Consider the following 13,155-nt stretch of genomic DNA (forward strand, 5'->3'; position numbering starts at 1 on the left):
AGATACTGTATAGAAGGGGTTAACGCCTGTTGTTGACATGTCTTTTTTCGCTTCCATTTCTTTCCTAAAACAAGGAGTGAGTTACTGTGTTTTTTTCTTTCATGCTAGGGAAATGAACAACGTAGAGCACTTAAGATCTTATTTGAATGACCTTTGCATACTTGCAAAGTTTGAATAAGCCAGATAACATCACCATGGAATTAAACTAAACTTTTAAACCACTTGAAAGGTCATGGAGATCATAAAATGCTTACATATTTGAATCTTGATTTGGTGAATGAAAAGAAGATGATGTTTGTGACACTTAGAACTGATTGTCATGGGTGAAAAATAAAAATAAAAGGAGAAAAATAGGAACAGTGGGACTGTTGACTGCCTAAAGGTCAGAAGTTGCTGAGCAATTAATCAGCAACTGATTTATGAGTTTCAAGCTCAAAAAATATTTTATGGGTGTTTCAGAAACAGCTATTTTTTTTTTTCGTGATAAGTATGATATGGATTGTGGCAATGAAGACTTTCTATTCCCTCTTTCCATCTGTGTTCTACATCCATCTGTCCTACTTTATCCCTGTTTAGATGGAAAATGTTCTGGATTTGTGGCAGTGTGTGTATTTACAAACCAACCAAACAGTAGGCTGAATGTGACAGAAGCTGTGAGACCTACTGATACAATCACTTGGCAATAGGACCCCTGCTACAAGTAAGAGGCCATTTTTGTTATTGGAGTTGATAAATTCTGGCACCTAATGCTTATCACGTTACAGCAAGGAAAAAAACATGGTTGCACCTTACTGTCCTTAGGACACACCACTTCTGAATAACAACAGATCATCCAAAGGATGTTTCTGTTGGAAACAACTGGCATCTGAGTGAACAGAATGATAATACTTTACAAGACTCGGGCTAATCAATAAATAGCTTGGTTTTTTTCTCAGATGACAAAGCCAAATGTCTAATTGTTACTGTATATACAAGCTTTATAGTATTTGCTATGTCTTTAAGTTGTTACAAACTGGATATGTACAGAAGGGGAAAAAAAATTATTTATCAACTCCCAGTTCAATTTTTTAATTCAATACCATATTGAATATTATCACAGAGGTCAGATAACAACAATGGTTTTTACTTCTCTGAGAGGCTCTTTTCCCCACATGCTTAAGGATTTTTTCTAGAATTACACAAACATTTATTTTAGATTGAAAAATACCATTCCAGTATACTGTTACTTTATCCAGTTAACCATATGACAGCACTTTCTAGACAAGAATTGTTCCTTTTTCCTAGAGAGATATGTATTTAATATAAACAGTAGTTTAGATATATGCTTACTCAAATTATGACTCATGAACAGGTTGGAAACGTAAATAAATAAATTAGGAAATTTAAAAATAGCCCAAGTACTGTATTTGTAAAAAGAGTATGATTATATCAGTAGAGCAGCAGAGGGCAACATGGTTATTACGTGAATCTGCAGTCTGAAATTGCACCTTTTTTTTTTTTTTTTTTAAGTTCTAGTATCTGAACTTTCAACTAGAAAGACTGTAGCCTGATACTCTTAGACATGAGAAGCTTTCTCATAGAACTAAGCCAGCATTTTTCACCATGGTGAAAGGAAGAAGCTCCTTGGCTATGTTAAAAGATTTAATGGAGATCTTGTCCCTTCATTCACTGCTATTCTTTTCTGTGTGCCAGTACAAGTGTTTCATGCTGCCACATGTGGAGCTGGACTGAGAACTGATCTGACTAAAAATTTTGTGTAGGGAAAAAAGGGAAGAGAAATGGGGGGGTAATTTTCAGTGGATCACTTTCTTGATTTTCACTGTATAACCATACAAATAGCTGTGCTATAATGGAAAAAATTGTGGTGCAGCACCATATATGAACTGGCAGATCACTGAGTAGATGGATAGCAAGGAATGCAAAACCTGGCATTGCTCCTAAAGTAATACATATCAGATTATGCCCTCATTTCTGTCATTGTGGTAAAGATGCATACGTGTTTTTTCATGATAACTGTGATAAGATGAACTCTGAAAATGTCCCATAAAGCAAGAGTTAAAATATAGACCAGGCAGAGCAAAGACCAGCTAATGCTAGTGCTGAGAGACCAAGAAGACACTGCCTCAAAACTTGATCTGCAGCATCACTGCACCTTATATGACGAAGCAGTTCCTCAAAAGAAGTAGCTACTTCCCTGCTGATCGTGTTGTCAGATGACAGAAGACTATGGTATGAACATTTAAAAAAAAAAATTCAACTGGAAAACAGACTGTAACTTCAGGAAAAAGCTACATACTTATAGTCTATTTATTTAGGAATAAATGAAATTGTTCCTGTTCACTGGCATGATGAAGCTTATTATTTTCTTAAAAGAGCTTCCCTTATTAAAAAAAATTGCAATTTTTGCATAGTAAAAGAAGTCTCAATGTGTTTCTTACTTCATTTGAGCAGTCATAAACTGTCATATTAATTCCAGAGCATAATCTTTTTTAATTTATTTTAAAATATGTATTAATTTTATCATGACAAATTAAGCAATCTCCAGCCGTGCTATTCATCTAATCTGAATGGCATGTGAAGTTAATGTCCAGTGGGCTCTATGTGAAGCACATTTATTCCCCCTTAAAAATCTGCATTCAGCACAGCACTTCTACCACCATCGCTCCCACCAAAAGTAACACCTTTTCATAAATTAATGGTTGAGTTTCACTTAGTCTATTTTTTCACACTGTCTTTTTTTTCTACTATAAATAAACAGCAATCTTGGGGATAATACTGTACCCTAAATTCATTAAATACTGCTGCCAGAGGTGATCAGTATAGGGATCATCTCTGTACTTAAAGTGCTCCATTGCTGGAGTTGGACTAATAAAAAGTACTTAATCAGTAACTTGGTAGCTTTCACTTGTTCTTCCAGTATCTATTTCATAACCACAACCATAATTCCATTGCAATATGTTTTTTTTTTCTTCTACAAATCAGAATTCTAATTATTGCAGTACTTTATTCCGGTCTTTCTCCCACCTCTCTCCTTCATTTCTTCCTTAGTTTATTTTGTTCTACTTGCATGCGTCTTAGTCATTTCTGTGCCTCTGAAAGTGTTCTACTTCCCAGCTGATCTGCAAAAAAGCATCTCTAAGATGGACACTAGTTAATATGGATGCGTTTGGTGACCACAGCTTAAATTTCAAATAGCAACATGCAGTTCTTAGCTATTTTCTGTTCTATATAACAACTATGTGATTTTGGAACACCTCAGTTTGAGCTTCAGTAGCATACAGGATTTGTCTTTTAATAACTTAGTGTAGGAGAGCTACAGTACCCCAACCGTCTGCTTTATGCTGAACTCTCTGAAGCAGCCAATTTTGTCTTCCAGAATGTGGCTGCTGCACATGCTGGGTGCTGATTGCAAGTATTATCTTAAGAGAATCACTTCTCAATATTTAAGAAAATTACTCTTCTTTTAAAGGCATTCTTTTGTGCTTTTACACTCCTGTTGGCTTCATCGCACTGGGAGGTAACTGACAAATAGCATCATTCAGTTCCGTGGCTGCTTTTGCTGCTGCACTGTGTTTATCAAACACATTGGGAGGAAGAAGAGGACTATGAAAAATCAACAACCTGCAGCTTCTCAAGAAGCAAAGAATGTAGCTTGGCAACAAAATGAAAACCTGTACTATAGTGCAACCAGAGAGGTTTGTCTGTGTAGCAAGATGGGAGCAGTGCTTGAGAAGGACCTGAAACAAAGATTCATAGCCTTTGGACACCCTAATGTCCTGCTTTACAGAGAACTCACGAAAAATCAAACACAGGTAGGAGCCCTGCAAGAAAAAGTGTTACCAGAATATCTGCTATCAGATATTTCCTTACCTTTTTGTATTAGTAGGCATATGATAGGAAGGTTCAATAATGAGTGTGCTAAATAGCCAGTATCAGAGGTCTTGAAGATCTAGTGGTTTTATGTGCAAACAACCTGAACTCACCTTACATTCCTGAGTACCTGCTGCTACGCCAGACTAAATCCTTTTTAAGCCTGATCTTCTTTCTTCACTTCTATTCCTTATAATACATTGTGGATCACCATAATCTCTGCTCTGTAACAAGAACACGGAAGTAAAGAGCTATTTCACTCAACTAATATAATTGTAAACTATTATAAATGAAATAATTGTCAACGTCCAAAATACTTTGTTTCTCTAGTTATGCTCCTGTGTTCCCAGCATTTTTCTCATTAAAGACAACAAAGTAGTTTTACTCAGATTCCCTTTTATTTCTAAATTAACCTTTCTGTCTGTCAAGCACAGGCCATAGTGCTGTTTAGGATCCTAAAACTGCAACTGTACTTAAACACCAAAAACATGAATCCCATTAGCTGCATGAAAGAAGCAGGCAAAATATTTCCAGTGAGATAAGGTTCGTGTAGAGAGGTAATATGTTTTCTTGTACCAATTGCTGTAGCTGCAAAATATTTCTACTCATTTTTAAATGTACTCCTCTTCACAGCTGCCTGGTCAAGGTATTAAAAAAAATGAGTGCAGGAAATAAAAATATATTTTGGAAAATCCAAAGTACATTTAAATAAGGAGCAGAGAAATGTGATTACATATAAATAAGAAGCAGAGAAATGTTATTAAAAATACTGCTGTTGTAACTACTGCCTCCTGTTTTATCCCAATATCTCTGTGGTTCCTCCATTCATATTACAGATGGTCACATACAGTTCTCATACAACACTAGTAGCACAGTCTGCTCACAGATCAAGAAATCATGCTCCATATCGTAGTCTGATCTTTCATGGTTTATAAAAATCTTTTTAATTGAGCTATATTTCAGTGATTAATGCATTTATCCTCCCCTTCAAAGCGGCTGCTGCTGCTGTAACATATGGTTTGCCTGTCTGCCTTTTGCTATACATATTTGCTTTCCGATTGCCCTGAAAATTTCTGAATAAATTCAGTACTGCATGGCAAAATACTTTTTTATCCCAACATGAAAAATCTTGTGGTTTATAGTTCACTTGTATATAGGTGTTTTACTTCCTGAAGGAGCCAGAAATAGTTTTAGTACAATGGAAATAAGCTATATTTGTAAGGTTTTCCATTGCTTTTACCTTCTCTATGCCTGATAAATTTATAGAAATTTTGCATAGATATTTCTTCCTCTAGCTAGTAATTTCACTAAATAATTTTAACAATACTTCTATTTGTTTCTATTGCCTGATTTTTCTGGGAGTTCTGAATCTGCTGCTCAACATTTCTATACGGCTTCAGCATAGATGAAGTTTTTCTGCTTTTTTTCACATCTGCCAAAAGAATGCTGTGCTACTTAATGCTAATGGATTGACAGGAGTGTACATGTTTCTTCATCCTTAAAGGTGAGGGAAGGATAGAGCAACAGCTGTTTATGGGCTTCATTTTTGCTTCCTATGTTTTGAGGTTTCTGTCATTTTTCAGCAGCTTCTAAGTTTTCTTCCTAAGATTATGTCTAAATGATAAAGAAGAAAAAGTATGTGGAAATTAAAGTTACTATGGTATATTTAATCCATAACTGGAATTGGTTGAAAACAAAATTATTAGTTATTTTCACTAAGCTTTAAAGTTTGATGTTTTGGTTTGGTTTTTTTTTTTAATTTGACTGCTCCAATAAAGTCAATTAAACAATGAGAAAGCCCACAGAAGTGGACAAAGGACATCTGGCATAATCACAGACAAGTATTTTTTTCCCTCTAAACAATACTTTATCAAGTGATAACAGAAAAAAAAGTTCCTTGAATTTGCAAGAGCTATGTTATGAGAGCCACCTTCTCCCTCACTGCACAGTCACACCTCAGGCATATTCATGATCACAAATTGCATATGCTGAGATTTGCAGTCCACTAGAAATAGATGTGCCAGACTGACAAGGAGGAATTCCTGTACATTAGCAGCCATTTTGTACCTATTTGTAGGGAAATGTTATACAATGTCAAGCTGACAATTACAAAACATTTCTCCCTCTCTATTTCAACTTGTGAGCTCTCTCCTTTTTTCTTTTTTCTATATAGCTTAATAAAGAAATAAAAAGTCGTCAGTTCAATTTAATGTAGACCTCCATTACTGTTATATACATAAGTTCTCCTGTTACAATATGTGGTTGTGTTTCTATTACTGAAGTCACAAATTGGCCTTAGTCAGAAAGATAATCAACAAACTATACTAGTGGAATAGGATGTAAAAGTAGGATTGGAGCAATGAAGAAAGCAGAAACTCTTAGGGGAGGAATGCAAAAAAAGACAATATTGAGTTGATCCCTGGATCTAAATGCCCCTAAGGAAGGCACTTAATCTGCAACCATTAATACTGAAGTAGGCTTTGTTTTTTAAGGCACATCTCAGGTTCTGAGAACTTATTTGTTAGATGCTTCTGTAGACAGAGGAAAAGAATGTCTTCAGAATCAATCAGATAGAAAGAATTTCACCTACAGTTACATTTATGCTAGTAAATTAAACAGGTTCAGGAAGCACTTCTTGGCACTGGAACTTCACTGTTAAATTGTTAGAACAGTACCTATCATATTTTGAACTAGACAAACTCCCTCTCTCCCAGTTCTTGGGCATGTTTTGGAAGTTGGCATAAGTTTGATTATATTCCCAATAGGAAATCTGTATGGGAATAGCCTATTTTGGGAGCTGAGTCTAGAGGCACAAATCCAGATAATGCTAAGCCATTTCTTTTTTACGCCAGAGAGTGGTTCTGGATAAATTTAACTAAATGTGCTAGCATACATGTAGGTTACAGGGCTGGTTCTAAATGGTAAAAATGAGGAAAAATAAATAAGAAAAAGACCATTATCTGTTTTTAGTTCTAGAGTGGGTAAGATAAGTGGACATAACCACTTGGAGTTAGATCCTCAAATAGTGACCAAGTTTTACTCAAATGTGAGAGACATCCTGATATTTCATAAAGTCAGGGTAGTAGATGGTTGTCATAGAAATACTGATAGATATTTAATTATAGCAACATAAAAGGATACTTTCAAGCCTATATTCAACCTTTCTTCAATTCTAAAGTCCAGAACATAAATGAAGTATTCAGAATGGCATGTGCCATTAGTTATTCTGTGTTACAGCACTGACAAGAATCTCGATGACAAGTGAAGTGCAATGGTTATGAGATCTTTTTGTAAGTTATCACTACAATACTAAGAAAATGGGCCAGTGAAGTTAAGACTACTACAATGAAGATTATAGAGTATATGACAACTGTCCCATTACTGAAATGTAGGATTCCTTAATATCTGGCCTTAAGTTCTACATGAAGCAAAAAATGTATTGGTACAGATAGATATCTAACATTCTTGTGTTAGCTACATGTTTTTTTACATAGTATACCTTTGTGTATAACAAATTTAAAATTAATTTTAAAAGAATGCTGGGATGGCATAAAATATTCCCTAACGACAGTCATGAACCATGAAAGCAGGAAATGTGATGTTTTAGCTATAGAGTCAAGCATAGCTTATAGTGTTCAAATTTTTTTCTTAACGTTTCGCATTGTAGTGAAGTTGAAGATTGAGAGAACCTGAGCTTCTGTATCATAGTTTTTCACTGGGGAACTTGTGCAGGGTTTTATGTGGTTTTACACAAAAATACCAAGAAGGACTACTAGTATATGTGTAAAAGCACCTATAAAAACACCTTGTAAATTGTCTAAAGTAATATATAAAATAAATAAAAAATAATTCCCCATAAATTTATACTTTGCATAATCCTATGGAGTATTATGAAGTGGATATAAAGTGTTACCCTCTCAAAACAGTAGTTCTATAAATCCTATTCAGCATGTCTATGTAGAGTAACAGCTGGAAGACTATCAAGTCCTCTTGTTACAAACTTAACAGTTGTGTGAACCTCATGCCTCCTATGTAATGTCAGTTATTAGCTGATAACTAGCATTAGTGTGAGCTGGATTGGCTGTCCATGGTCAGGCATATTATACTTTTTGCTATTCTGCTGGACACACAGTTCCTGAACAGAATCCACAACTAGTACAAAAGTAGGGAAGCATCTGCATGTTCATTGTCAGTTTTGAAGCAGTCATACAAGGCTACTGTTTTTCACTATTTTCACTTTGTTCCTTAATTTATTTGATCTAGTGGGGAGCTATTCTCTATAGAAATTTGATTCCATTTTGGGACTACTCTTGTGGATGAAGTTTCTAGCTCCAGCAAGCTTAGGTAGTTTGATTCTGGCTGAAGTCCTTCCACATGTGAATGGGATAAAGGCAGTAACTTAGGCTTCAGAACTCAGCTGTTTACAATTGGAGGAGACTGTCTTACCAATAAAAGGTTCCCTTACCAAACAATTACCCTGTAGGTTGGCTGAGAGGAGGTGATGTATTGGGGGTGAGCAGTCCTACAATCCTGATTTTGTTTGTACCTGCTAACTTCACTGTAGTGATTGAGAGCGTAAGTAGGGAAAGAGATCTCAGTTTCCTGTGACTGGAGAATTGAGAGGGGAACCTCAATTACCTTCAGATGAAATGCCTCGTGCTGATGCTTGTAAGTAAAAGTTTTAGTATCTAGATTTACTTTTTAGGATTAAGGTAAGTATTTAAAAGCTTAAGCTTTACTGAAAAGTTAGTTGGACTTTAGCTCTGAAGTGTCTAAACTGATTTAAAAAAATTAACCAGCATTGAAGAGTTTACTAGTGAGTGCTCATCTAGCAGCAGCTCTAGTATGGTCACTGAGTATAGTCAAATGTACGATAGTGGTGGCAGTAATACTGTGTTTCCAGAGAACTGATTCCAAGCAGGTAAATAAAAGACTATTGGTAAAATTTTAGGTCTTAAAATATTAAATGATATTCAAGATATTTTAAGCTAGACTTACTAGATACTGTTAGGGGCCACTGGAGTTTGAATTTTTTGAAGAAATATTTTTAGGTCTCTGAAATATATTGTACAGTTGATGTAAAAGCCTATTAATAGCCCTATTTTCAGATGTGGCAGCTGAAGAACTTCTGTGAGATAGGTATTTTTGCTTTATTTGCACCAATTAAATCAACAGCATGTGCCACAGTAGCTTTATTTCTATCCTGAATCAATTAGCAGTGCAGTAAATAATAAATTGCTTAAACTATGCATTTACTAAAAAGAATATACTTTCCTTGCTTGTTTTTGCATAATAATACATTATAATGAATTCCACAATAGCATATTGTGCATTCACGTATATCCAAGTAACATTTTTCCATCCTCCGTAAAGCATGTGTCACTGTTAGATTAAAAATAAATAAATACTAATGATTTTGAAAACTAAGACAGCAGACTTTGGTGATCTGTCATGAGGAAGGTAAAGAAGGAAACTAACATTTGGTGGAAACTATTTTATGATTCAATTTGACAGATATCTGTAGGTGGATATCTGAACTGATAAAGAGGAAAGAGAGCAGTCCTGTAAGTTATTGACTGACAGGCGCAACTCCTCCATGGACTAGACTAATAGGACCTCATTCTGAAATCAACAGAAAAACTTAATTTTGTTTCAATGATTTTGTTTGGAGTTTTTTGTTTGTTTTGGGTTAAGGGCTTACCCCAAGTCTGATCACCACATCTTGGTAAATGCAACTTTTTTTTTTCTGTAACATTCAGTGCAAATCATGCAGGATTCAGTCTTTTTTCTTTTCTTCCAGAGATACTGGTGTAGTCCATGTGAAAGTAGTTTTCTTGTACAGTTCCACTAATTATCTTCTTTCTGGAACTTAGCAGTTTGGAAAGAACTTGCACTATGAAAGTAACTTCCTGATTTGATCCTTGCTGGGAATTGGGTGTTAATATGAATAAAGAGCACCAACATCCATCATGACTTATTTTTTGGAGAAGAAAGTATATCCCTTAAACTCTTTCTTAAATATTATTTAAACAATGTATCTTGGTAATATTGTGTAATAGTGAGTTCTACTGAACAATTATAACTAACATTAAAAGTGCTTGTGAATGCAATAAACAGCTAAAATTTATCAAGGAGATCACTGTCATGTTTATTTGCTTTGTACTGCAAAATAGGGTAAACAGAATTACTGATTCCATGTCTTGATAATAGTTTAGTCTAGCATTATGTTATGGATTTCTGTTTTTTTTTCCATCAAAACACAGGGGCTGATGTGCCTGATCATCTCTTATTGCTGCTTCAGAAGCTCCCATGCTTCTAATAATTTTCATGTCTTTGTGTTGTTTCTAGCGATGCTGTATTTTTGTGAGAAAGTAATTCAGTTTTCCATACATTAATATACCAGAATTATTTTTTACAATTAATTTTTAACTTTTAATTTTTAGTTAAAAAGTAGACTTAAATCATGTTCTTGACTTGGCTTTTGTAATAGAAAATGAAAGTTGAAAGCAACTCTGCCACTAAGGAAGCACAGATGAATATATCAGGGCCAGGTTCAACAGAATAAAGCTAAAATGCTTTTTCCTCTGTTTTTAAAGCACACACCTGCAATTTCTTGCTCTCAATTATGCAACAGTGGTGACTGAGCTCCATTTCTATTTGTATTTCTGTTTTTAAAAAATGAAGCCCTAAACAGCATACGTTGTCACCAAAATATGAAAGGGAGCTAGCTGTTGCTAAAGTGTTATTACCACAGGTAAGAAGAGAAGAGAGAGCTGGGAAGGATAAAGGGAGGCACAGGAAATGAAGACAGTCAGTAACATTATATGTTTTCTAATGTTATTTTGAATTATTCATACTTAGAATAACTAAACAGAAAAAATACAATAAGAGTATGTTTTATACTTTCCAGTTTCCAAAATCAGTATAACATAGACTGAGGAAAATAGCAGACTTTGAAATCTGTATTTCATATGTACTTTAATTGTTTAGGGCCTAACTTACTGTCACTTAAACAAAAAAGAATTTTGTCAATAATTTCAGTGGGGTTTTCATAGCTCCTGATGTATGATATAAGCAGAAAGAACTATGAATATGCTGCATTTTTAAGGTAGAAAGCAAACAAACAAAAGTATGCTAGTATATGAAAATGTATCTGAAGGTAGAAACTGTTGAGAAGTGTGAACCTTAGATAGAGCATCACATGACACTTAAAATATAAGTACTGGTTTAAGTTTTACAACAGACTGCTTTCCTCTAACAGTTGACTGAAAGATATGTCTAGTAGTTAATGCATTGGAACCTCTTGCAACAAAAAAAAAAAAAAAACAAAAGGAAAAAAGTGCTAGTTTAATCACATGATCTGGCTTTCTTCTTTTTGTGCTTAATGGCACCCACCTGCATCATGACACCAAAGACAACACAGATGTTACTGTGATTAGACTGAAATGAGACCTTTCATCAGTTGCAAAGAAGTCAGTCTTAAGTACGTACTATTGTCATTACCTTACCCTTTGGATTTGGATTCCAGCGTTGTCTTGAATGTAAGGAATGAATATTATTGAAGGGTGGGGATTATGTGACCCGAGGTTGTTTGCCTGGGTGTTTTTTCTACTAATACAATAAGTAGATTAGCTGTAAAATTCTGACTATTTTTTCCCCCTTTATTTGAACTGCACATTTTTCTAACAACTCTTTTTTGAATACAATTTTGCTAAATATTGTTTCCTCACAAAGCTCTATACCAAATGGTCTTGTCCATAGTGGGTATATTCTGTTCTTTGGCACTAGTAATACTGACAGTCCCCTTGCAGATGGTCTACTGCTCCAAGATGGTCTATGATTAATTCTGCTACAAACTACTGAAAGATAGCAAGCTAAATTCATTGCTGTATTGTTGCAACCTTATGGTAACTCTGTGGTGTCTTCCCACAATGATTATTCATTGGAAAGAAGAATCTTGGGCTACTGGTCTTCTGTTGGAATGATCCTGGCTTTTGCAGGCTATCACAAGGCCCATTACCTTTGCCAGTGAATGAGTCACAAAAAAGATAAAGCAGAACCTGGTGTTCCTGCCTTTTCATATAGACAGGGATGGTGTGATATGTGGTTTAAAAAACTGTCAGCAGCTGACACCACTTAGAACAAAAGTCCTGTCATCATTAACAGCACTGAGACAGGTCTGCAAGATATTCTTATTGCATATCGAATGCAAATTAAGCACTAAACTTCTGAAAATGGACATTTCTTGTGCTTTGAAGCGTTTGGTGTAGTGACCCACATTTTATAGTGTTTATCCATTTTCTTACAGATGCAGACTTGCTAAGTCTTCAAGAGTACTTTCTGTTTGCTTTTTCAATCAAGTGAAATTATTTTTATACAAAACCATGTCCCTTCTTGTCAATTTCTCCAGGAACAGATTTTCTCTGTCCATAATTTCCATGGTTTTGTAACTATTTTAACAGAAGTGTCTTCAAGTAAATATGCAGGTTTGAAAAGCAACTGAAGCTTGCATTTAAATCATGGTTTTCCCATTATTTTGAACTTGAAAAAATATTTGCCCCATATTGTAATTATAGCTGAGGTAGACATATTGTCTTAGAAACTAAAAAACTGCTATACTTTCACTGTGAATGGCATTCTAGCATTGTTTTGAGTATTTGCATCTCTGAATAAGTATTCATGACAGCAAGCTATTTCAACTGGCTTTGGATAATTCAAGTACAGCAAGGAAGGGATTATGTTAGTTTTAAACATGATTGGTTGAAATCAATTTCATTTGACATAGTTTTTAATAGTAGTTCCAAAAAAGCTGTTCTTATCAATAATGTTTAATAGTGGCATGTATAGGTGCACATGTGGGCAAGAGAAATAAAATACAGATTACAGTAAAACAACTGCAGAGCTGAAGTGCTTCTAAAAATGTTGTCACAGCAATGAGGTTAAGAAGAGGCAGATAAAATACATTTGTGAAAATCTGTGTAAGGTGAGTTATGAAGTTGCATTGAAGCAAGGACTGAGGGTGATCGGTTATAATAGCATCAAGAGCAATTAAGCCCCCCCCCAAAAAAAAAAATTTGAGAGGAGGGAAAAATAGAAAAGTAAACCCCGCCTAATTTCTTAGGATGAAAAGTCAGTGATCTTTACAGAAGTTTCCCTCACTCCCCTTAATACAAAACTAAATAAATAAAATCTCAGGAGTAATTTTTAATGCAGTTTGCAGTTTTCTGATGCAAAAGGCTTTCGGGCTTCACATAGCAGTTAATCTCCTGCTTTTTTTTTTTCTGC

The sequence above is a fragment of the Buteo buteo genome, chromosome 21, assembly GCF_964188355.1.
Source record: "Buteo buteo chromosome 21, bButBut1.hap1.1, whole genome shotgun sequence".
Taxonomy (NCBI): domain Eukaryota; kingdom Metazoa; phylum Chordata; class Aves; order Accipitriformes; family Accipitridae; genus Buteo; species Buteo buteo.